Here is a 24,345-nt window from a genome sequence, read left to right on the forward strand (position 1 = left end):
GTTTGGAAATAAAATGTTCAGATGAACTTACCTTTGTGGAGTGGCGTCCTCATGCTTCAGGGCAACCTTTGGGATGATCTATACGCGGCAGCCCGGCCGCGGAGGATGTACCGCCATTAGAGCATAGAGGTCTGCATGGATGAACTTTTCTTTCCTGTTTGCAGCACAATGTTATTTCAAAATGTAAACTGGCACGAATTTCTGAGGCCCACTGGAGGGCTTGTAAAATGATTATAAATTAACCTGCAAGTGCACAGGAAACTATCGCAGCACACTTAAGAGGAACTACAAATCCCAGCAAGCAAGAACTTTTGGTGAAGCCCAAGGCGGGCGAAATAACAATTAATTAACGCAAGGTGTGCAGCTTTGTTTCTGTGATTCATTCAGGTCTCCCTCGGAGGAAGGAGCAGCCAGCTCCGAAATGCATCAGGGAAAGAGAAACATGTATTTCAGAAAGTAAAAGCTGGTTTGGAAATAAAATGTTCGGATGAACTTACCTTTGTGGAGTGGCGTCCTCATGCTTCAGGGCAACCTTTGGGATGATCTATACGCGGCAGCCCGGCCACGGAGGACGCACCGCCATTAGAGCATAGAGGTCTGCATGGATGAACTTTTCTTTCCTGTTTGCAGCACAATGGTATTTCAAAATGTAAACTGGCACAAATTTCTGAGGCCCACTGGAGGGCTTGTAAAATGATTATAAATTAACCTGCAAGTGCACAGGAAACTATCGCAGCACACTTAAAAGGAACTACAAATCCCAGCAAGCAAGAACTTTTGGTGAAGCCCAAGGCGGGCGAAATAACAATTAATTAACGCAAGGTGTGCAGCTTTGTTTCTGTGATTCATTCAGGTCTCCCTCGGAGGAAGGAGCAGCCAGCTCCGAAATGCATCAGGGAAAGGGAAACATGTATTTCAGAGACTAAAAGCCGGTTTGGAAATAAAATGTTCGGATGAACTTACCTTTGTGGAGTGGCGTCCTCATGCTTCAGGGCAACCTTTGGGATGATCTATGCGCGGCAGCCCGGCCGCGGAGGATGCACCGCCATTAGAGCATAGAGGTCTGCATGGATGAACTTTTCTTTCCTGTTTGCAGCACAATGGTATTTCAAAATGTAAACTGGCACGAATTTCTGAGGCCCACTGGAGGGCTTGTAAAATGATTATAAATTAACCTGCAAGTGCACAGGAAACTATCGCAGCACACTTAAGAGGAACTACAAATCCCAGCAAGCAAGAACTTTTGGTGAAGCCCAAGGCGGGCGAAATAACAATTAATTAACGCAAGGTGTGCAGCTTTGTTTCTGTGATTCATTCAGGTCTCCCTCGGAGGAAGGAGCAGCCAGCTCTGAAATGCATCAGGGAAAGGGAAACATGTATTTCAGAAACTAAAAGCCGGTTTGGAAATAAAATGTTCAGATGAACTTACCTTTGTGGAGTGGCGTCCTCATGCTTCAGGGCAACCTTTGGGATGATCTATACGCGGCAGCCCGGCCGCGGAGGATGCACCGCCATTAGAGCATAGAGGTCTGCATGGATGAACTTTTCTTTCCGGTTTGCAGCACAATGGTATTTCAAAATGTAAACTGGCACGAATTTCTGAGGCCCACTGGAGGGCTTGTAAAATGATTATAAATTAACCTGCAAGTGCACAGGAAACTATCGCAGCACACTTAAGAGGAACTACAAATCCCAGCAAGCAAGAACTTTTGGTGAAGCCCAAGGCGGGCGAAATAACAATTAATTAACGCAAGGTGTGCAGCTTTGTTTCTGTGATTCATTCAGGTCTCCCTCGGAGGAAGGAGCAGCCAGCTCCGAAATGCATCAGGGAAAGGGAAACATGTATTTCAGAAACTAAAAGTCGGTTTGGAAATAAAATGTTCAGATGAACTTACCTTTGTGGAGTGGCGTCCTCATGCTTCAGGGCAACCTTTGGGATGATCTACATGCGGCAGCCCGGCCGCGGAGGATGCACCGCCATTAGAGCATAGAGGTCTGCGTGGAAGAACTTTTCTATCCTGTTTGCAGCACAATGGTATTTCAAAATGTAAACTGGCACGAATTTCTGAGGCCCACTGGAGGGCTTGTAAAATGATTATAAATTAACCTGCAAGTGCACAGGAAACTATCGCAGCACACTTAAGAGGAACTACAAATCCCAGTAAGCAAGAACTTTTGGTGAAGCCCAAGGCGGGCGAAATAACAATTAATTAACGCAAGGTGTGCAGCTTTGTTTCTGTGATTCATTCAGGTCTCCCTCGGAGGAAGGAGCAGCCAGCTCCGAAATGCATCAGGGAAAGAGAAACATGTATTTAAGAAACTAAAAGCTGGTTTGGAAATAAAATGTTCGGATGAACTTACCTTTGTGGAGTGGCGTCCTCATGCTTCAGGGCAACCTTTGGTATGATCTATACGCGGCAGCCCGGCCGCGGAGGACGCACCGCCATTAGAGCATAGAGGTCTGCATGGATGAACTTTTCTTTCCTGTTTGCAGCACAATGGTATTTCAAAATGTAAACTGGCACGAATTTCTGAGGCCCACTGGAGGGCTTGTAAAATGATTATAAATTAACCTGCAAGTGCACAGGAAACTATCGCAGCACACTTAAGAGGAACTACAAATCCCAGCAAGCAAGAACTTTTGGTGAAGCCCAAGGCGGGCGAAATAACAATAAATTAACGCAAGGTGTGCAGCTTTGTTTCTGTGATTCATTCAGGTCTCCCTCGGAGGAAGGAGCAGCCAGCTCCGAAATGCATCAGGGAAAGGGAAACATGTATTTCAGAGACTAAAAGCCGGTTTGGAAATAAAATGTTCGGATGAACTTACCTTTGTGGAGTGGCGTCCTCATGCTTCAGGGCAACCTTTGGGATGATCTATACGCGGCAGCCCGGCCGCGGAGGATGCACCGCCATTAGAGCATAGAGGTCTGCATGGATGAACTTTTCTTTCCTGTTTGCAGCACAATGGTATTTCAAAATGTAAACTGGCACGAATTTCTGAGGCCCACTGGAGGGCTTGTAAAATGATTATAAATTAACCTGCAAGTGCACAGGAAACTATCGCAGCACACTTAAGAGGAACTACAAATCCCAGCAAGGAAGAACTTTTGGTGAAGCCCAAGGCGGGCGAAATAACAATTAATTAACGCAAGGTGTGCAGCTTTGTTTCTGTGATTCATTCAGGTCTCCCTCGGAGGAAGGAGCAGCCAGCTCCGAAATGCATCAGGGAAAGGGAAACATGTATTTCAGAAACTAAAAGCCGGTTTGGAAATAAAATGTTCGGATGAACTTACCTTTGTCGAGTGGCGTCCTCATGCTTCAGGGCAACCTTTGGGATGATCTATACGCGGCAGCCCGGCCGCGGAGGATGCACCGCCATTAGAGCATAGAGGTCTGCATGGATGAACTTTTCTTTCCGGTTTGCAGCACAATGGTATTTCAAAATGTAAACTGGCACGAATTTCTGAGGCCCACTGGAGGGCTTGTAAAATGATTATAAATTAACCTGCAAGTGCACAGGAAACTATCGCAGCACACTTAAGAGGAACTACAAATCCCAGCAAGCAAAAACTTTTGGTGAAGCCCAAGGCGGGCGAAATAACAATTAATTAACGCAAGGTGTGCAGCTTTGTTTCTGTGATTCATTCAGGTCTCCCTCGGAGGAAGGAGCAGCCAGCTTCGAAATGCATCAGGGAAAGGGAAACATGTATTTCAGAAACTAAAAGTCGGTTTGGAAATAAAATGTTCAGATGAACTTACCTTTGTGGAGTGGCGTCCTCATGCTTCAGGGCAACCTTTGGGATGATCTACACGCGGCAGCCCGGCCGCGGAGGATGCACCGCCATTAGAGCATAGAGGTCTGCGTGGATGAACTTTTCTTTCCTGTTTGCAGCACAATGGTATTTAAAAATGTAAACTGGCACGAATTTCTGAGGCCCACTGGAGGGCTTGTAAAATGATTATAAATGAACCTGCAAGTGCACAGGAAACTATCGCAGCACACTTAAGAGGAACTACAAATCCCAGCAAGCAAAAACTTTTGGTGAAGCCCAAGGCGGGCGAAATAACAATTAATTAACGCAAGGTGTGCAGCTTTGTTTCTGTGATTCATTCAGGTCTCCCTCGGAGGAAGGAGCAGCCAGCTCCGAAATGCATCAGGGAAAGGGAAACATGTATTTCAGAAACTAAAAGCCGGTTTGGAAATAAAATGTTCGGATGAACTTACCTTTGTGGAGTGGCGTCCTCATGCTTCAGGGCAACCTTTGGGATGATCTATACGCGGCAGCCCGGCCGCGGAGGATGCACCGCCATTAGAGCATAGAGGTCTGCATGGATGAACTTTTCTTTCCTGTTTGCAGCACAATGGTATTTCAAAATGTAAACTGGCACGAATTTCTGAGGCCCACTGGAGGGCTTGTAAAATGATTATAAATTAACCTGCAAGTGCACAGGAAACTATCGCAGCACACTTAAGAGGAACTACAAATCCCAGCAAGCAAGAACTTTTGGTGAAGCCCAAGGCGGGCGAAATAACAATTAATTAACGCAAGGTGTGCAGCTTTGTTTCTGTGATTCATTCAGGTCTCCCTCGGAGGAAGGAGCAGCCAGCTCTGAAATGCATCAGGGAAAGGGAAACATGTATTTCAGAAACTAAAAGCCGGTTTGGAAATAAAATGTTCGGATGAACTTACCTTTGTGGAGTGGCGTCCTCATGCTTCAGGGCAACCTTTGGGATGATCTATACGCAGCAGCCCGGCCGCGGAGGATGCACCGCCATTAGAGCATAGAGGTCTGCATGGATGAACTTTTCTTTCCGGTTTGCAGCACAATGGTATTTCAAAATGTAAACTGGCACGAATTTCTGAGGCCCACTGGAGGGCTTGTAAAATGATTATAAATTAACCTGCAAGTGCACAGGAAACTATCGCAGCACACTTAAGAGGAACTACAAATCCCAGCAAGCAAGAACTTTTGGTGAAGCCCAAGGCGGGCGAAATAACAATTAATTAACACAAGGTGTGCAGCTTTGTTTCTGTGATTCATTCAGGTCTCCCTCGGAGGAAGGAGCAGCCAGCTCTGAAATGCATCAGGGAAAGGGAAACATGTATTTCAGAAACTAAAAGCCGGTTTGGAAATAAAATGTTCGGATGAACTTACCTTTGTGGAGTGGCGTCCTCATGCTTCAGGGCAACCTTTGGGATGATCTATACGCGGCAGCCCGGCCGCGGAGGATGCACCGCCATTAGAGCATAGAGGTCTGCATGGATGAACTTTTCTTTCCGGTTTGCAGCACAATGGTATTTCAAAATGTAAACTGGCACGAATTTCTGAGGCCCACTGGAGGGCTTGTAAAATGATTATAAATTAACCTGCAAGTGCACAGGAAACTATCGCAGCACACTTAAGAGGAACTACAAATCCCAGCAAGCAAGAACTTTTGGTGAAGCCCAAGGCGGGCGAAATAACAATTAATTAACGCAAGGTGTGCAGCTTTGTTTCTGTGATTCATTCAGGTCTCCCTCGGAGGAAGGAGCAGCCAGCTCTGAAATGCATCAGGGAAAGGGAAACATGTATTTCCGAAACTAAAAGTCGGTTTGGAAATAAAATGTTCAGATGAACTTACCTTTGTGGAGTGGCGTCCTCATGCTTCAGGGCAACCTTTGGGATGATCTACATGCGGCAGCCCGGCCGCGGAGGATGCACCGCCATTAGAGCATAGAGGTCTGCGTGGAAGAACTTTTCTATCCTGTTTGCAGCACAATGGTATTTCAAAATGTAAACTGGCACGAATTTCTGAGGCCCACTGGAGGGCTTGTAAAATGATTATAAATTAACCTGCAAGTGCACAGGAAACTATCGCAGCACACTTAAGAGGAACTACAAATCCCAGCAAGCAAGAACTTTTGGTGAAGCCCAAGGCGGGCGAAATAACAATTAATTAACGCAAGGTGTGCAGCTTTGTTTCTGTGATTCATTCAGGTCTCCCTCGGAGGAAGGAGCAGCCAGCTCCGAAATGCATCAGGGAAACAGAAACATGTATTTAAGAAACTAAAAGCTGGTTTGGAAATAAAATGTTCGGATGAACTTACCTTTGTGGAGTGGCGTCCTCATGCTTCAGGGCAACCTTTGGTATGATCTATACGCGGCAGCCCGGCCGCGGAGGACGCACCGCCATTAGAGCATAGAGGTCTGCATGGATGAACTTTTCTTTCCTGTTTGCAGCACAATGGTATTTCAAAATGTAAACTGGCACGAATTTCTGAGGCCCACTGGAGGGCTTGTAAAATGATTATAAATTAACCTGCAAGTGCACAGGAAACTATCGCAGCACACTTAAGAGGAACTACAAATCCCAGCAAGCAAGAACTTTTGGTGAAGCCCAAGGCGGGCGAAATAACAATAAATTAACGCAAGGTGTGCAGCTTTGTTTCTGTGATTCATTCAGGTCTCCCTCGGAGGAAGGAGCAGCCAGCTCCGAAATGCATCAGGGAAAGGGAAACATGTATTTCAGAGACTAAAAGCCGGTTTGGAAATAAAATGTTCGGATGAACTTACCTTTGTGGAGTGGCGTCCTCATGCTTCAGGGCAACCTTTGGGATGATCTATACGCGGCAGCCCGGCCGCGGAGGATGCACCGCCATTAGAGCATAGAGGTCTGCATGGATGAACTTTTCTTTCCTGTTTGCAGCACAATGGTATTTCAAAATGTAAACTGGCACGAATTTCTGAGGCCCACTGGAGGGCTTGTAAAATGATTATAAATTAACCTGCAAGTGCACAGGAAACTATCGCAGCACACTTAAGAGGAACTACAAATCCCAGCAAGCAAGAACTTTTGGTGAAGCCCAAGGCGGGCGAAATAACAATTAATTAACGCAAGGTGTGCAGCTTTGTTTCTGTGATTCATTCAGGTCTCCCTCGGAGGAAGGAGCAGCCAGCTCCGAAATGCATCAGGGAAAGGGAAACATGTATTTCAGAAACTAAAAGCCGGTTTGGAAATAAAATGTTCGGATGAACTTACCTTTGTGGAGTGGCGTCCTCATGCTTCAGGGCAACCTTTGGGATGATCTATACGCGGCAGCCCGGCCGCGGAGGATGCACCGCCATTAGAGCATAGAGGTCTGCATGGATGAACTTTTCTTTCCGGTTTGCAGCACAATGGTATTTCAAAATGTAAACTGGCACGAATTTCTGAGGCCCACTGGAGGGCTTGTAAAATGATTATAAATTAACCTGCAAGTGCACAGGAAACTATCGCAGCACACTTAAGAGGAACTACAAATCCCAGCAAGCAAGAACTTTTGGTGAAGCCCAAGGCGGGCGAAATAACAATTAATTAACGCAAGGTGTGCAGCTTTGTTTCTGTGATTCATTCAGGTCTCCCTCGGAGGAAGAAGCAGCCAGCTCCGAAATGCATCAGGGAAAGGGAAACATGTATTTCAGAAACTAAAAGTCGGTTTGGAAATAAAATGTTCAGATGAACTTACCTTTGTGGAGTGGCGTCCTCATGCTTCAGGGCAACCTTTGGGATGATCTACACGCGGCAGCCCGGCCGCGGAGGATGCACCGCCATTAGAGCATAGAGGTCTGCGTGGATGAACTTTTCTTTCCTGTTTGCAGCACAATGGTATTTCAAAATGTAAACTGGCACGAATTTCTGAGGCCCACTGGAGGGCTTGTAAAATGATTATAAATTAACCTGCAAGTGCACAGGAAACTATCGCAGCACACTTAAGAGGAACTACAAATCCCAGCAAGCAAAAACTTTTGGTGAAGCCCAAGGCGGGCGAAATAACAATTAATTAACGCAAGGTGTGCAGCTTTGTTTCTGTGATTCATTCAGGTCTCCCTCGGAGGAAGGAGCAGCCAGCTCCGAAATGCATCAGGGAAAGGGAAACATGTATTTCAGAAACTAAAAGCCGGTTTGGAAATGAAATGTTCGGATGAACTTACCTTTGTGGAGTGGCGTCCTCATGCTTCAGGGCAACCTTTGGGATGATCTATACGCGGCAGCCCGGCCGCGGAGGATGCACCGCCATTAGAGCATAGAGGTCTGCATGGATGAACTTTTCTTTCCTGTTTGCAGCACAATGGTATTTCAAAATGTAAACTGGCACGAATTTCTGAGGCCCACTGGAGGGCTTGTAAAATGATTATAAATTAACCTGCAAGTGCACAGGAAACTATCGCAGCACACTTAAGAGGAACTACAAATCCCAGCAAGCAAGAACTTTTGGTGAAGCCCATGGCGGGCGAAATAACAATTAATTAACGCAAGGTGTGCAGCTTTGTTTCTGTGATTCATTCAGGTCTCCCTCGGAGGAAGGAGCAGCCAGCTCCGAAATGCATCAGGGAAAGGGAAACATGTATTTCAGAAACTAAAAGCCGGTTTGGAAATAAAATGTTCGGATGAACTTACCTTTGTGGAGTGGCGTCCTCATGCTTCAGGGCAACCTTTGGGATGATATATATATATATACATATATATATATATATCACAAAAAGGAAGGTTGACCTATTAAGAAACGCCTGCACAGTGGAAGATTCTTTCCTTCATTTAGTGCGGATGCAGGTTCAATGTGCATTTCTCCCCCATCTCAGATGCCTTATGCATTTCGGGCTCCATGCTCTTGTTCACTGGCTCACACGCAAGTCCCGGCAGCTGTAGGGATTTATACTCTACTGCCCCGCCCATGTGGGACTTCAAGAATTCTGGGACAGGTAGTCCAAATGTTTATTCTCCATAGTGGGCTGCTCTGGAAATTCGTGCCTTATTGTAATCCCCCAGTGGGTTGAAAGGGGAAGAACCACCTCTGCGCCTGCCAATGTCTATAGCCACAATACCGGAAATCTTCCCCTCCTCTCAACACTCAGGAATCCCGGTGTCAGGTCCGCTGTCGTTGCGGCAGGCGTTTCAGCAACCACGCTTGCCGCACTTTATTTCACAAAAAGGAAGGGTGCCCTATTAAGAAACGCCTGCACAGTGGAAGATTCTTTCCTTCATTTATTGCGGATGCAGGTTCAGCGTGCATTTCTCCCCCATCTCAGATGTCAAATGCATTTCGGGCTCCATGCCCTTGTTCACTGGCTCACACGCAAGTCCCGGCAGCTGTAGGGACTTATACTCTACTGACCCGCCCATGTGGGACTTCAAGAATGCTGGGACAAGTAGTCCAAATTTTTATTCTCCATAGTGGGCTGCTCAGGAAATTCCTGCCTTACTGTAATCCCCAAGTGGGTTGAAAGGGGAAGAACCACCTCTGTGCCTGCCAAAGTCTATAGCCACAATACCGGAATCTTCCCCTCCTCTCAACACTCAGGAATCCCGGTGTCAGGTCCGCTGTCGTTGTGGCGGGGCGTTTCAGCGACGAGGCGCGCCACACTTTATTTCACAAAAAGGTAGGTTGCCCTATTAAGAAACGCCTGCACAGTGGAAGATTCTTTCCTTCATTTATTGCGGATGCAGGTTCAGCGTGCATTTCTCCCCCATCTCAGATGCCAAATGCATTTCGGGCTCCATGCCCTTGTTCACTGGCTCACACGCAAGTCCCGGCAGCTGTAGGGACTTATACTCTACTGCCCCACCCGTGTGGGACTTCAAGAATGCTGGGACAGGTAGTCCAAATGTTTACTCTCCATAGTGGCTGCTCGGGAAATTCGTGCCTTACTGTAATCCCCCAGAGGGTTGAAAGGGGAAAAACCACCTCTGTGCCTGCCAATGTCTATAGCCACAATACCGGAAATCTTACCCTCCACTCAACACTCAGGAATCCCGGTGTCAGGTCCGCTGTCGTTGCGGCGGGGCGTTTCAGCGACGAGGCGCACCACACTTTATTTCACAAAAAGGAAGGTTGCCCTATTAGGAAACGCCTGCACAGTGGAAGATTCATTCCTTCATTTATTGCGGATGCAGGTTCAGCCTGCATTTCTCCCCCATCTCAGATGCCAAATGCATTTCGGGCTCCATGCCCTTGTTCACTGCCTCACACACAAGTCCCGTCAGCTGTAGGGACTTATAATCTACTGTAAATATTTACTTGGCAGTAATTCAAAGAAAACACAACTGGTTTTCGAGCACACTCGGTCTTGATCACGTGAAACATAGCTGTAATTATGTGTTTTTGGTGTCTCTTCGCTGGTATATACAGTAGGGAAAGTGTTGAAGAGGTTAATTTTACTATTCCTACTTGAGTCTAAATAAGAGAAGGGAAAGTTCTTCACTTCAAGCACATTACATATTGAAGTAAGTAAATCACGCCATCATAGAAGTAAATAGCAGGTTTAATATAACATGCAAATGACGTACCCTAAGCTGGTGGTGCCTGGGTTCTCAGTGAAGCTGCCAAAGTTCCAAGGCAGCCTTCACTCCAACATTCCATTTGAAGAACCAACTGGGCAGGATGGCGGGGGGGAAAGCAGGAGCACAGGGAGGAAATACCAATAAGATTACAACACCTCTTACTTTCTGAGTGAGAAAAGGATACATAGTACAGAAATATGGTGCCCATTGGCTAAAAATGAGCACCACAGGATGAGGGTAAGAGTAACCCAGGATAGGGAAGGTCAAAGGGTCACTCTGTGTGATAATCTCTCTGCCACCGGGGAGGTTGGCGTATCCTAGATCCTCTTCTCAAGGGTCACCCCTCTTCTTGCCCCTCCTGAGACTCCTCTCTGTCAACTCTTCTAGTGACCTCTCTACTGTCCTCGGTGGCTCTAGAGGCACCTGAGGTCACTCTGTCCATACTCCACATTTTACCATCCTCCATGATGAAAACTTTTTTCCCCACCTCCTTGATCCTTTCTGGGGCTAAGAATGTGTCTCCTTTTCTACCTAGACCCACAGGTTTCTTTATGTGAACCATCTGGCCCGGTTTAAATACCTTCTCTTTGGTACCCCACTTTTGATCATACCACGTTTGTATTTCTCTTTGCGTGTCCTAACCTTTCTCTTAAACACCTCCCCATCAACCACTACAGGCTCTTTTGGACACAACCAGTTTGGAGAGACTTTTGTGCCTCTTTTCCTTCCTCTTAACAGTTCAAAGGGTGAATATCTTGTGCTGAGACAGGGTGTAGTGTGATACGCCCATAACATGTCTCTGATGGCCCATTCCACTCTTCTACCAGATTTAACTGCCAATTGTGTACACTCCTTCAACAATCTGTTAGCCCTTTCTACCTTCCCATTAGCCTTTGGGCAGTACAGAGGAGTGCGTATATGGTTTACAGCCATGTCTCTAAGGATGTCTCTCATTTTCTCAGAAACTAGCTGTACCCCATTGTCTGTAACCATGGTAGATGGAATGCCTTCTTTAGAGAAAATGTCACTAAGGAACTCTATTATGTCTTTCATGTTGATATTATCTACAAATTTGCAGTAGATCCAGTTGGAATAGTAATCTACCATCACCAACAGATACCAATCTAGGGAACCTTTAACATGTATGGGTCATGTAATGTCAAATCCTACCTTGTCCCAAGGTGCCTCAGGGACTTGCACTGGACTAAGAAAAGACTTTCTTACAATACTAGTTTTGTCACTCTGGCTGCATGCATAACAATCCTTAACTTTCTCTTCCATCAACTGATTCATTTTCGGAAACCAATACTCTGATCTCAACCTCTCCTTGCATAGGCTTCTGCCTAAATGTCCTTCGTGGGTGAGGTCAATAATTTTACCTTGTAAAACTTCTGGAGGAACAATTCTCCCAGCTTTGTACAGATTATCCCCCACCATAGATAAATCATCTATAACATTCCAAAATGGTTGCAAATCACCTGAAAGATCTTTACATTTGCCAGGCCACCCTTCAATTATACATTTATTTAACTTCTTTGATCACACTGTCTTTTTTCAAACTTTCTTTCCACAGTTCTTTGTCGATTGCTGGAGATCTCATTTGTAGGATTTGTTGCACTACTTTGACCTCCTCTGCACCCATTTGGATAGGAGCGTTCAACAAAAAATCAGCTACTCTGTTCTGTTGTCCTGGAACATGTACCATCACAAAGTTGTACCCTTGGAGGCCAATGGACCACCTAGCAATCCTGGGCGTCATATTTTCAACCTCCTTTTTATCAAACATTGACAGGAGAGGTTTATGATCCGAGTGAATTTCAAAAGGCAGACCCCAAACATAAAAACTGAAGTGTTTCACGGCCCAGAATACAGCTAGGGCCTCTTTCTCAACTGTTGAATAATTCAGTTCAGCCCCCGTGAGTGCTCTAGACGCAAATGCCACTATATTTATCTTCGACCCCTGCCTTTGTGCCAGGGTTGCCCCAATTCCTTTTGCACTCGCGTCTGTTGTTATTATGGTGTCCTTTTCCACATTGAACTTGCCAATATAAGGCGCTGAAATGATGGATTCCTTGATCTTACCAAGAGCCTTGTCTTGGTTCTCTCCCCATGTAAATTCCACGTCTTACTTTATAAGATCTCTGAGTAGTTGAGAAATCATAGCAAAGTCCTTAATGTACTTTGACATGTATTCTGCCAGTCCAAGGAACGCTAGGATTTCCTCTTTGTTATTAGGAACAGGGGCTCTTTTGACTGCTTCCACTAAGTCAATCTATGGTTTGATTCCCTCTTCAGAGATAGTATGCTCGAGATAATCAACTGAGGATACCCCAAGCTTGCATTTACTTTTTTTTGTCGTGAAACCAGCCTTTCTTAGTTCCTTCAGGACATTCCTCGCATTTAGGTTGTGTTCACTTTCACTTGATCCGTAAACCAGTATGTCGTCCTGAAAGCATAAAGTCTTCTTGCAATCCTTTAAGACATGCTGCATCATCCTCTGAAAAGCTGAGGCTGCCAAGGCGAGGCCAAACGGTATCCTCAAAAATTTGAAGTTTCCAAATGGGGTGGTAAAGGCTGTCAGATGTTGAGAATCTGGATGCAATTTGATCTGATAATAGGCCGAGGATAAATCCAGACACTGAAAAATTTGGCTCCCTCAATTGTGCACAACATTTCATTTATCCTCGGGAGAGGATGTCTGTCTACTTGAATGTATGAGTTAAGAGACCTCAAATCCACACATAGTCTTATGCTCCGCCCACCATCCTTAGTCGTGATGACAATGGGCGCCAACCATGCTGAGATCTCTATTTCTTGAATTACCCCTTGCTCTCTTAACTTCTCAATTTCCAGTCATAGTAGCTCTCTCATCATCAAAGGAATAGATTGGGTTTTGTAAACTACAGGTACTGCCCCTTCCTTAGGAACAATTCTATACATGTAATTCTTCAACAATCCTAGCTTATCATTAAATACATCTGATAATTCATCTAATAAGCTTGTACCAATTACCAGTGGTTCAATCAACATCTCTTGCTCATTGTTGTTAGGATCTAAAATGATACCAAATTCCCTCTGGTGTCTCCACCCAAGTAAACATGAACCTTGTTTTGTTATATATACTTTTCCCACTGTGTGCCTATCTTTGAACGCTATTCTCATTCTTTCCATGCCCACTAACGGTATGCGTTCTTTACAGTACCCTGCAGGATTAATGTCTGGTTTTTCCATTTCTGTGTATCCACTAGGAAACATTTTCTCAAAAACCCCTTCATCAACTAACGTGAATGGTTAGAAAGAATCAGCATATATAACAATACTTTGACCATCTAAACTCACGTCACAAGTGGGGTATTGTGCAGCTTCTTCAGCCTCTGACTCCTTATTCTGAAAGATGAAACTTTTATCTTCTTCCCTCACCTCCTCTTGACTTTTAACCCAATGTACTTTTGACCCAAAGACATTGCATACTTTAGAGAAATGTCCCCTTCTATTACACTTTCTACACATCATGTTTCTAGCTGGACATTTCCAACTGCTAGCTAAATGATTGTCACTGCCGCACCTAAAGCATTGAAAAGTGTCACTCTTCTTCTTAGCTTCCACCTTGTTTGTCAATCCCACCTTGCACACTACTTCCTCATTACTAGACACTGTGGAATCTCCCTTATCCTTAACCGATTCGGATATTCTCATTTCTTTCACACACATGGCTGTGTGCTCCAGACCTTTTGCTATGTTAATAGCTTCCTCCAAGTCAGGATTCCTGGTAAGGAGCTCCTCTTGTACCTTCTGGTCATTAGTACACCTGACTAACTGGTCCCTTATCATAGAATCCGTCAGCGATCCAAATTCACAAGTTGCTGACATTCCTCTAAGTACAGCTACATAAGATGACACCTTTTCCTCTTTCTTTTGAACTCTTTTGTAAAACGTATGTCTCCCCAGTACTACATTAACCTTAATCCTGAAATGTGTTTCCAGCTTCCCTAATGTGTACTCATATATATCACCCCCAGCTTCCTCTTCAGGCAGTTCATCCTCAACTGACCTCCCGGTGATATCCTCAAAAATTTCCTTCCCTCTATTCCTAAATTGTGCAACCGGATGTGTTGTTTCCTGACACTAGAGCAATTCCCTCCTCCTATTGCTATCAGGTATGATTTAAAAATACCTTCCCACCTCTTCCACGGAATGTCAGGCTACCCTTGCCCATTTAAAAATGGGGGTGGTTGGTTAATGCCTGCACCTGCCATGTCAGATGGCGTTAGTGCAAATGAGAAAAGAATAGCAACACCAAGGAACGATTACCGGAGGTTATCACAATAAAATTGCAAATACTAAAGAGAATATGAAATGGTTTATCACGCTGGGACGCAGCTAGAGTGAAAAATGTTAAACTTCAGCATATTCTTCGTTAAAAACCGATGAAAACTGCTAGGAGAAAGAAACAGCTGGCAGGCTTATCTTAATGAAAAGCTGAGCCTGTCAGCGACTTGAGCATTAACAAAAGAACCTCTTGTGAACATTCGTTTTATCTTCCCTAGAACCAGTCCTCACCGCTGAAAGCCAGTTTCAATACAAATGCCCCGGTTACTTACCGGTAATCTTCATTACTCCGAGTATAGTCTTCCTCGCCACATGAGTTACAAAGTGAGCTTTAGCTCCACAACAGAACCCTCCAAAGCAAAAAGAAACCACCTCCCACCCCCTCCCAACATGGCCGACCAGTCCCACCTGACCTCTATAAGAGGCGGGCCGGCCCAACCAATCAGCCTGATCTACCAAGCAAACAATGAAGCCGATAGCCAGACAGGGAGGGGGGGAGGGAACTCATGTGGCGAGGAAGACTATACTCGGAGTAATGAAGATTACCGGTAAGTAACCGGGGCATTACCTCCTCGTTAGTCTTCCTCGCCCCCTGAGTTACAAAGTGAGCCAATACCCAAGCCAACAAGGCTTCATTGACCACCACAACAACAACACCACACGGTGATGCAGAGAAACCAACCCAAGGTTGATGTAAAACAACTGAAAAGAAAACAGGGACCACAGGAAACCTGAAATCAAGACCTCCAGGAAAAGGAGGCCAACCAGAAGCCGCAGCTCCAGCACTCAGAACGGCCCCAGCTAAGTCCCCCCGGGACTGCTAGAGACCCACGTACCAGGCGGGGGACGACGACGCCGAAGTCAGATAAAACTCCACAGAGGAGACACCCACTAAGGGGGCCCAGGGAACAGAGCCACACCTCGCGGACCGACCCTGGGCCCCCGCCGGATCCACCGAACCCAGCGAAGCGTAGGGAAGGATGCCAGCCTGTGTAAGCCCGCGAGCCATGGAGGAACGAGGGCTAGCGGCCCGAACGAACCGGGCCCAAAAGGCATAACACAGGTCATCCCACCGGGAAAGGAAAAACGTGCGGCCAAGAGAAGCCAAACAGCACGCCGAACAACCAGTCCGGACAAGGGAGGAACCACGATGGAGAAAAAGCGGTACAGAGACCACCCGAGTCCGAGGCCCCAGGGAAGGGACCCCGGGAAGGACACGGGGGACATGCCGGAGGAGCAACCCCGTCCGGCAAAACCCGCAAGAAAGGGCGGGGAGCGGAGGAACGACCCCCGCACGCCCATCCACCCAGCAGACACCATCGCCACCAGGGAAACCCCCGAAAGGCGAGGAACTGCAAAGCCACCGAGGGCCGGGGCCCAAAAGAGCGGACCCCGAAGAGCTCCTAGAACGGGAGAGAAAACACCCGTGGAACGCCTCACGAATATGCGAGTCACCTCCGCGCAGGGGCCCTGCAAGTCTCCACAGTAACGTTCCAATATTAGAATATGTGCCGCCGAAGCGAGCACCCAAGGGGGAGACCGGCAGAGCGCCCGTGGGCGAAGGATAAATAACCTCGGAGCCATACACCGGACTGTGGAAGGCCCGCAAGGCCGACCACCGGTCCCACAGGAAAGAAGCGGCCACGTTCCAGGAACCCCTCCAGACCGGAAAACCAAGACCCGCAAGGGGACCACGGAGGCGGGGACAGCACCAAGCCGACCGCGCCAACGCGAGAAGGGCGCCCAGCGCCGGGCACAGGCAGAGCACGTGGAAGACCTGCGGGAACCCCGCAGCAAGCCACAACCCCGAGCATCCGCACAAGAACCGGGCCTGCCGAAGGAGGCAGGCCAGCCGACAAGAGCCGGCACAACACCGCTGCCGAGAGCGGGGGATCCAACCATGGTATGGGAAGACCCGGGATCGGCCAGGAGGCTCGAACCGCCAGCTCGCCACAGGAGAGGGTACCCGGCCCGCCGGGAGCCAAAAACAGGAACGCACCACGACGTGCGTGGCAACCACGCGCGGGTGCCAGGCACCACACCACTGCACGTTCCAAAATAAGGCATGTGCCGTAGAGCCGAGCGCCCATGAGCACCCCGGCCCTGCCCAAGCGCATCCTGCCGAAGACCCGCGAACTCAGAGGACACGGGGGAGACGCGTACAGCAGACCGACAGGCCACGCGAAAGACAGGCTATAAGGACCCGGAAGGAGGATCAGAACCCGGGCCGGAGGGCCGAGCCCCCCTCCGTGAACAGAGACCTCGGAGGCAGACCGCGCCGAGGCCCCAGGCGTCGAAACACCACCGGGGCAGGGTGAGTCCATGCCACGAAGGCCAGACCCGACTCCGTCGGCCCCCGGGGGAAGACAGCCCGAAGGGCCAGGACCGGTGACACCCCCATCAGGGCGCCCAACCCAACCAAGACCCGGGGACCCAAGCCCCGGCAAATGGAAAGCCACACGAAAACGTGCAGGGGCCAAGCCAGTCACCTCCAAGGTTAGCAAAAGTGCTGCCGAAGCGAGCACAGCAAAAAGACGGCCGTCCAGGAAGACATCCAGCAACCCCCGAAGCACGAGGTGCTGAGCGGCCGCCGGAGAACCCAACGACCTCCAAACGACCCGGCGCCAAAGGACGCCCCCCCCCCCTGAAAGAACCAGAGGGAAGTACCGGGACCAGGCACACGCCCCCCCAGGAGGACAAGCCCGAGACGAGGACCGAAGGGACCACCGTACATCGGCCCGGAAGCCGACGGCTGAGAGACACCGCCAGCTGTGAAGCCTCATACCCAGGGGGGGGGGGAACGAGGCCGTGAGGAAGCACACGGCCAGACAGGGAACCCCAAGACCCACACCCGGCGAATAAGATCCACCAGGCGGGCCAGGAGCACAGCACCCCCCCCCGCACGGGCCCGAAGGCAAGCTCAATGGAAGCACCCGCAACCGAGAGCGGGGACCCTCACACGCAGGCCGGCCCCACAGGCCAATCCATGGTCCCAGAAAAACCTACAGGAGAGACAACGGGAGGAGTGGGGACCCCAACCCGCCGAGACGGTGGGTACCAATGGAATTCCAGTGAATGCAAAGCGCTCAGCTACCCGAAGGCATACCTGCACTGGGAGCCTACGGGAAGAACAAGCAAGCTATCGTCCAGAGTCAAATGGAGCAGGGCTAACCTGCCTCCGGTGCCGGGGATCGAATCATTTCCCCCGCGGAAAATCCGCAAGACCGGACCGCAAGCCCGAAGAGCCCGAGAACCGGGACAGCCACGTCCCAGTACGGCATGCAACGGAGGCAACCGCCCCCCCTCCCCCCCAGGGGACCCCCTGGAGTGAGAGGGCTGAAAGTCAGTCTCCAAGGATGAGACAGGGAGCGGCCGAACCAGCATGAGACCGGTCACCGCTGAAACTCGGGCCCGGACCCGCCGAAGGACCCCACGCATGCAAGGGCGGGACGTCCTCACCTGAACTGCGCAGGGGCCAAGCCGGCCGACACAGAAGCGCAACATGCTGCGAAAATCGCGCACAACCCCCCGCAAGGGCACAAGGCATAAGCACGAAAGCCGCTGTTTCATAACAAAACACCTGTACTAGTAAGGTGCCCATTCACCCCTACGGGAATCGTGGCGCTGAATAACAGATGTCAGTTGTAACCCAACTCAATGGAAAGAATCTCACTGACCACTGATGGCTGAAAGGCCGAGTGGGCCCGTCGGTATGTGAACCTGCGACCACGAGGCCAACACTAGCCCCAGCAGTAGACGCATCAAACCACTGAGTCACTAGCCGAAAGACCCAACCCGGCCCACTCCCTGAGGCCCAAGGAGGAGTGCCATGCCCAGAGGCAATAACTGAACCCTGGGATAACGAGTCCACGACCCGCCGAGGTGGGGAATCGAACCCCGTTGCGCCAGGGTCTGATTCGCATCTCCACCGCCGCAGAACGGGACAACACGAGTGGAACACTCGCGACCGGCTCAACCCGACGGCCCAGGGCGAGTCCCCCAGGGCGCCAGAAAAAGGGAACACGGACAAAGGGGGACTGTCCCCATGTCACACCGCGCCCCCTCAGAGCGCGCCAGATAAGCACCGGCACTCTGTACATGAGGCAACCTCACAGGCCCTACGGCTGCACGAAGAAGGGATAAACACTACCCCTTCACCTCGTGTTGTATGTCAACAGCCCGGCCATACAGGGCCACAGCAAAGGCAGGATTCGTTGTGGGGGCCCTTGTGGAATTTAAGCAAGCTATTGCCCAGAGTTGCAGAGTGGGACTCCATGATTGGAATAGGCACCAAGGCGAGAATTCTCAGGTCTGTGGAATTTTGGGACCCAAGACCCGCCGAGGCTGGGAATTGAACCCTGGTCCCAGGCAGACCTCTGCCTCAGGGTCTGCCGCTCTAACCATGAGCCACACTTCTCCATCCCGAGCGGACCGTCCGTACCTTCACCAGCACCACACGACGTGCACCGAAGGCACAAGAACGCGGAGCACATTAAAAATGAAATGGTTCCCCGGTGCACAGTACTCGCAATTACTCGAGTATTCACGTCATCAGCAATTGCGTGCCGAAGTGCACCACTACAAGTACTCTGGGCCCGCCCCCGAGAGGTGGGAGGCGCCCGGAACCAATCATAGCGTGGCAAACCGCAGCGGCCCGTAGGGCAGCCACCTCCTTGAAGGGAGGCAGCTGGGCGACTCGGCCACGACCAGCGTTTCGCAGGAGGGGGGCCCCCGGTCCGGATCGCCGACCCCGAGGACCCGCCGAGAAAAAGGTAGGACCGAGTCCGCTTAAGCCTCTGTCCAACAGACCGTTTGTTAAGTTTCAAGTGTCTGCTCGTGGCGAGGACAAGAGAAGCATTTCTGCTCTCGTGCCTCGCTTCCATGACGTAGACCCATGGCCCGACGCCGGCCAAGCGGCCTCACAACAAACAGCGCGGTGCCCCTCCGAAGCGCCGCTGAACTGCAAGGCTCCAGCACGGTGTCTCTTACAATGCAACAGAGGTATACGGTGCTCAGCACAGCTTCCCCGAATGCCGAGCCAGAGACGCCGAGACTTGAACCCGGCTCACTAGCTCCGAATTCGACTGGCTTTGACCAAAATGCCAAATCCTCTCCCCCCATTATAAAATAGAAATGCGAGACCCACATCGGACTCGAACCTGGGTCATGTATATCCATGACCCCAACTCGGGGAGCAGTCGAATCACACACGCAGGCAGTGCCACAGCGCCAACTGCTGCCTGAGGGTGTAAAACCTTGCGCAACACACGTACCGAGGCACATGCATGTAGTCAGAGCGCCATTGTGGAGTGTTCAAAACATTCACTTTTCGAACATTACCCAGGCATACAGGAAACACCCCTACCGGAGGGGAGTGACACACACCAGCATGACTACCTACAGGAGAATGCGCAGTACCCACAAGCCCATTCAAAGGCTCGGGCCCCTCAGTAACGACCGGGGGGGACACAGGCATGTACAACAACACCACCCTCCCGGCCGCCCCCCCCCCCCTGTAGACCCATGGCACGCTACAGCAGCACCTAACCGGCCCCACAGGACCGGGGGAAGGAAGAGGGGGGGGGAATTTTTAGGCATAAGGCACCAGAGACCGCTAGAGCAGGTCCACACCCTAAAACCCCAGGGCCAGCTCACGCCGGCCCATCTTACCTGAACAGTGCTCTGGAGAGAATCGTGCAGAACAAAAAAAACAGGCTGATTGGTTGGGCCGGCCCGCCTCTTATAGAGGTCAGGTGGGACTGGTCGGCCATGTTGGGAGGGGGTGGGAGGTGGTTTCTTTTTGCTTTGGAGGGTTCTGTTGTGGAGCTAAAGCTCACTTTGTAACTCAGGGGGCGAGGAAGACTAACGAGGAGGTAATGACAGGCTATGAACAATGAAAAGCTGAGCCTGTCAGCGTGTGGGGTGAAAATTCCATGTGTTCCTTCCTCTAAACCAGCATCATTTTCTAATTGACACGTGAAGCACCAGAGGATTAATTACCAGAGGCTGCCAAGGTTGTGGGACATCAGCGTATGAGTGGAATGTGACTGCCCTCTAATGTTCAGAACGCGCTACCACGCCTGCCCCAGCTGAAGGAACGCAGCTGACTGAGGTGAGAAAACTTCGAGTCTGTCAGCCCTTTACTGCTCACTGACGGAGCCATACTGCACTTCAGGGCCGGCATGGGTGTGATAACGAGGATACGCCTCCGCCTCCGCGCCACAATAGCTTTCAAACCTAAGATTATCTTGACGGCCTCAAAGCCACTTCACCTTTCACCGCTGCCTCAGGAGGATAATGATGGCGCCAGGGGGGCAGACAGCTCCTCTAGAAACCGAACAGCTGGAAAGTCTACGCCAGCGCACACCAAGAGTGCGATAACTCGGTCCGATGCCTCACCGGGGGTGAGCACCCAGATGACCAAACAGTACCACAGGCCACCAACCAGCAGAAAAGCCACAGGGAGGAGTGCGCCGCTGTCCCTGTCACAGGATCCCGTCCTCGTCGCCAGGTGAAGTAAGTAAACCATGCCAAGATAGAAGGAAATAGCAGGTTTATTACAATATGCAAATGACGCACCCTAAGCTGGTGGTGCCTGGGTTCTCAGTGAAGCTGCCAACGTTCCAAGGCAGCCTTCACTCCAACATTCCATGGGAAGTACCAACTGGGCAGGATGGCAGGGGGAAAATGAGGAACACATGCATATCAAAAAGGTATCAAACTCTTAACAATGCTTAATTAACTTAACCCATATATATATATATATATATATATATATATATATATATATATATATATATATATATATATTTATATATATATATATATATGTTTAATTAACATACACATATATTTATATATATTTATATGTTAATTAAGCGTATATATATATATGTTAATTAAGATTTTTTTTGTATATGAAGAGTTTGATACTTTTCGATATGCATAGTGTATTATATACAGATCGCTCCGTTCAGAGGGGCAGCATCTTGCGATTATCCCCCGCACCAGACTGGCCAGAGTGGGCGGCCGATCCTTCAGCTTCCTAGCTGCCAAGTTATGGAATAGTCTCCCCGAAGCTATCCGTGGGATACAGGATCTCTTAGCCTTCAGAAAGGCTGTCAAAACTCATCTCTTTCAATAACTATCCCATTTTCTGCGCCTCTATCTCTCTGTAAACTGTCTGTTCGCAGCGCCGGGACGCCCCTTGGCTGGGGCAGCCGTGCGTCACCATAACATTAACATTAACATATGTAATGTGTTAGAAGTGAAGAATTTTCCCTTCTCTTATTTGCAATTCAACACTTTCCCTACTAATGCACGGTATGGAATGGGAAGTGTAATTCTCACAGCTCCAAAAATCCTGTGATTTTGCTCCTGTGCACAGACAGGAGTGGGAATATTTCATTTTACCCCTCCCTACTGTTGTGATCTTTGAAGTACGAATAGTCACTATCATTCCTCTGAAATACAATGCTTTTCCTACTGTGTCCTATATGGTTTGAGAATAGTAAATTGTGGTGAAAAGTTTGTGCAGCCCATTTGTGAGGACATTTCATCTGTAACTTCTTTTTATGATGGCTGATTTACAAAAGCAATATACCAGTTTGTCTGCTATACATTTCTGCCAGTGGGCATGTATAGGTTTTGTAGATTCACCAAGAACTCGAGGTACACCAAACCAACAACTGAGCTGCACCTTGCAGTGGTTTAATTTTGTTTACCAAATTATAAAGCAATTTATATGGAAAATATAAACATTAAAGAATCGGAATTAATAACATCTATGCATTTCTTAAATGTATGCCAGATACCGAGTTTAGGAGCAGTGGTTATATAAATATAAATATTATTCTAGCATGTGACTCAGATGGCATTTTGCGAGGACTCTCACTTATCATGGTTTAGTCTGTTCTGTCCCTAGGACTAGGCCCAGCCACACACGTGGGGAAGCATTTATACCTGAACAATTGGGTGAATGCTGGGTGGTAAGAATTTTGTGGATCCCTGCAGATTCCACAAGTTTAAATCCTAGAAATGGAAGCACAATATGTGATATTTGGCAAAGCTTGAGGTTTGCAGAGCAAAAGGGGTAAGAAACCATCATTGCATTCACAAGAGGCACAGCACCCTGAACTAACTCATGTGTCTTGTTTTCAGAAATAACTTGGTTTCATAGGCCTCCCAGTGTGGCTATTCAGCCAGGGTCCAGATACACCCAGTAACCAAATTGTAGATTTATCCATATTTTGTTTTCAGGCCTTTTGTGTTGCGAGTGTTAGCCATTCCTCGATACCATTGGAGGAATGCATAATGGTAGGCAATTTGCAATCCCCTATAGATTCCAACAGATTCTGGAACTTTCATTCACAGAAATGTGGGCAAACCTTGAGGTTTGCAGGGCATTGTGGGTAGGAAAACATTGTGGATCCATGCAAGGCATGCCACCTTGGAGTCCTCTGGGTGTCTACTGTATGTACATGGCTGGGTTTAGTTGGTTTTCCTTGATGGCAGAGCACAAGCCTGAAGATTGCAACCATTCAACTAGGCAAGTTCAAGGATGTAAAAAAAAAGCCAAATAATTCCACATTTCCTCTCCTTGCTTGAGATGGGAATGGGGCTCTGTGTCCCACCTTGATGGGAGAAAACTGTTGGGGTTTTAGGGCTGGAGGATAAACAACGAGGTGGTCCACCCACACACCATATTTTTTTATAATGGACTTTTCTGCCCCCTGGGCAGAGTAGTGGTAAACAACCCCATCTTCTTCCTAGCAGGGGGCCTGATGGGGCCCATAGCAGATGGAGCACAGGACCATGCCCAGTGGGACCACTTGCTCCCTAAAAACAAAGTACAGCAAAACTGCAGTCCCTGGTTTCTAGTGACATTTCTGCCTCCCACCCCCAAGAGGGGCAGATTGGGGGTGAATATCCTTGTTAGACCTGAGAGCCTTAGGGTTGTCTTATCCAAAACATTTTGCCTTCTCCCTTCCTGGCATTTTCAAATTACTCCAAAGTCCCTAGTAACGTGGTGTACGATATAGCCAGAGTCAGTAAATAAATGCTACTAGTGGGTCTACTATCCACTTGAAGAGCCTCTTACAACATGTTTGCAGGCCTGCCCTGGCAGCCTGTACACAGTTTTAAACTGCCAATTTGACCTAGCAAAATAAACCTCATGCCAGACCTAAAACTCCCTTTTTCATACATATAAGTCACTCCTAAGGTAGCTTTATACAGTTGGATCAATGACATAATATTTAGGCATAAAATATCAAAACACAAAAATATCAGAAATTAAATATCAATAATAAAAATGTCAACTTCCTATAATTAACTTTAAAGTCCACAAATATAGAGAGCACACATATTGCTGTTAAACATTTAGATTTTTACATATATCAAAAACAAAAAGATCAGAATCCAAAATATTGTTACCTTCAAAATAAACATATAGGGCCCGATGTAGGTAAATCTATATTTACCACCTCATAAATACCGAATCATACCGATTCGGTAATTATGAAGTGGTAAATTAGAGGGGGGGAGATGTAGGTATTTCAGATTCGGTAAATACCGAATCTGTAAGATTGGAAAGGGGCGACCACTCGGTCCCCCCGAACGTATGGTGGAGTACCCCGATCCCCTCGGGAAGCCATTTTGGGCGGGAGGCGAGTCTCGGCTGGTATGCCCGAAGCGGCGTAGCCGGGGCGCGCCTT

At 48.5% G+C, this 24,345-nt stretch overlaps 1 protein-coding gene and 1 non-coding gene across 2 annotated transcripts in view; both read right to left on the reverse strand.

Moving 5' to 3' along the window:
• Window positions 1-24,345, reverse strand: part of LOC147733269 (sperm-specific sodium:proton exchanger-like) — a 7,973,824-nt gene that overhangs the window by 3,613,425 nt on the left and 4,336,054 nt on the right. The gene's annotated exons all lie outside the window — the stretch shown is intronic.
• On the reverse strand, window positions 16,050-16,156 carry LOC147733272 (U6 spliceosomal RNA). Its single transcript, XR_015308881.1, has one exon. It is a non-coding gene; the product is annotated as a U6 spliceosomal RNA (small nuclear RNA).

This window comes from Lissotriton vulgaris, chromosome 2_1, assembly GCF_964263255.1.
Source record: "Lissotriton vulgaris chromosome 2_1, aLisVul1.2, whole genome shotgun sequence".
Classification (NCBI taxonomy): Eukaryota; Metazoa; Chordata; class Amphibia; order Caudata; family Salamandridae; genus Lissotriton; species Lissotriton vulgaris.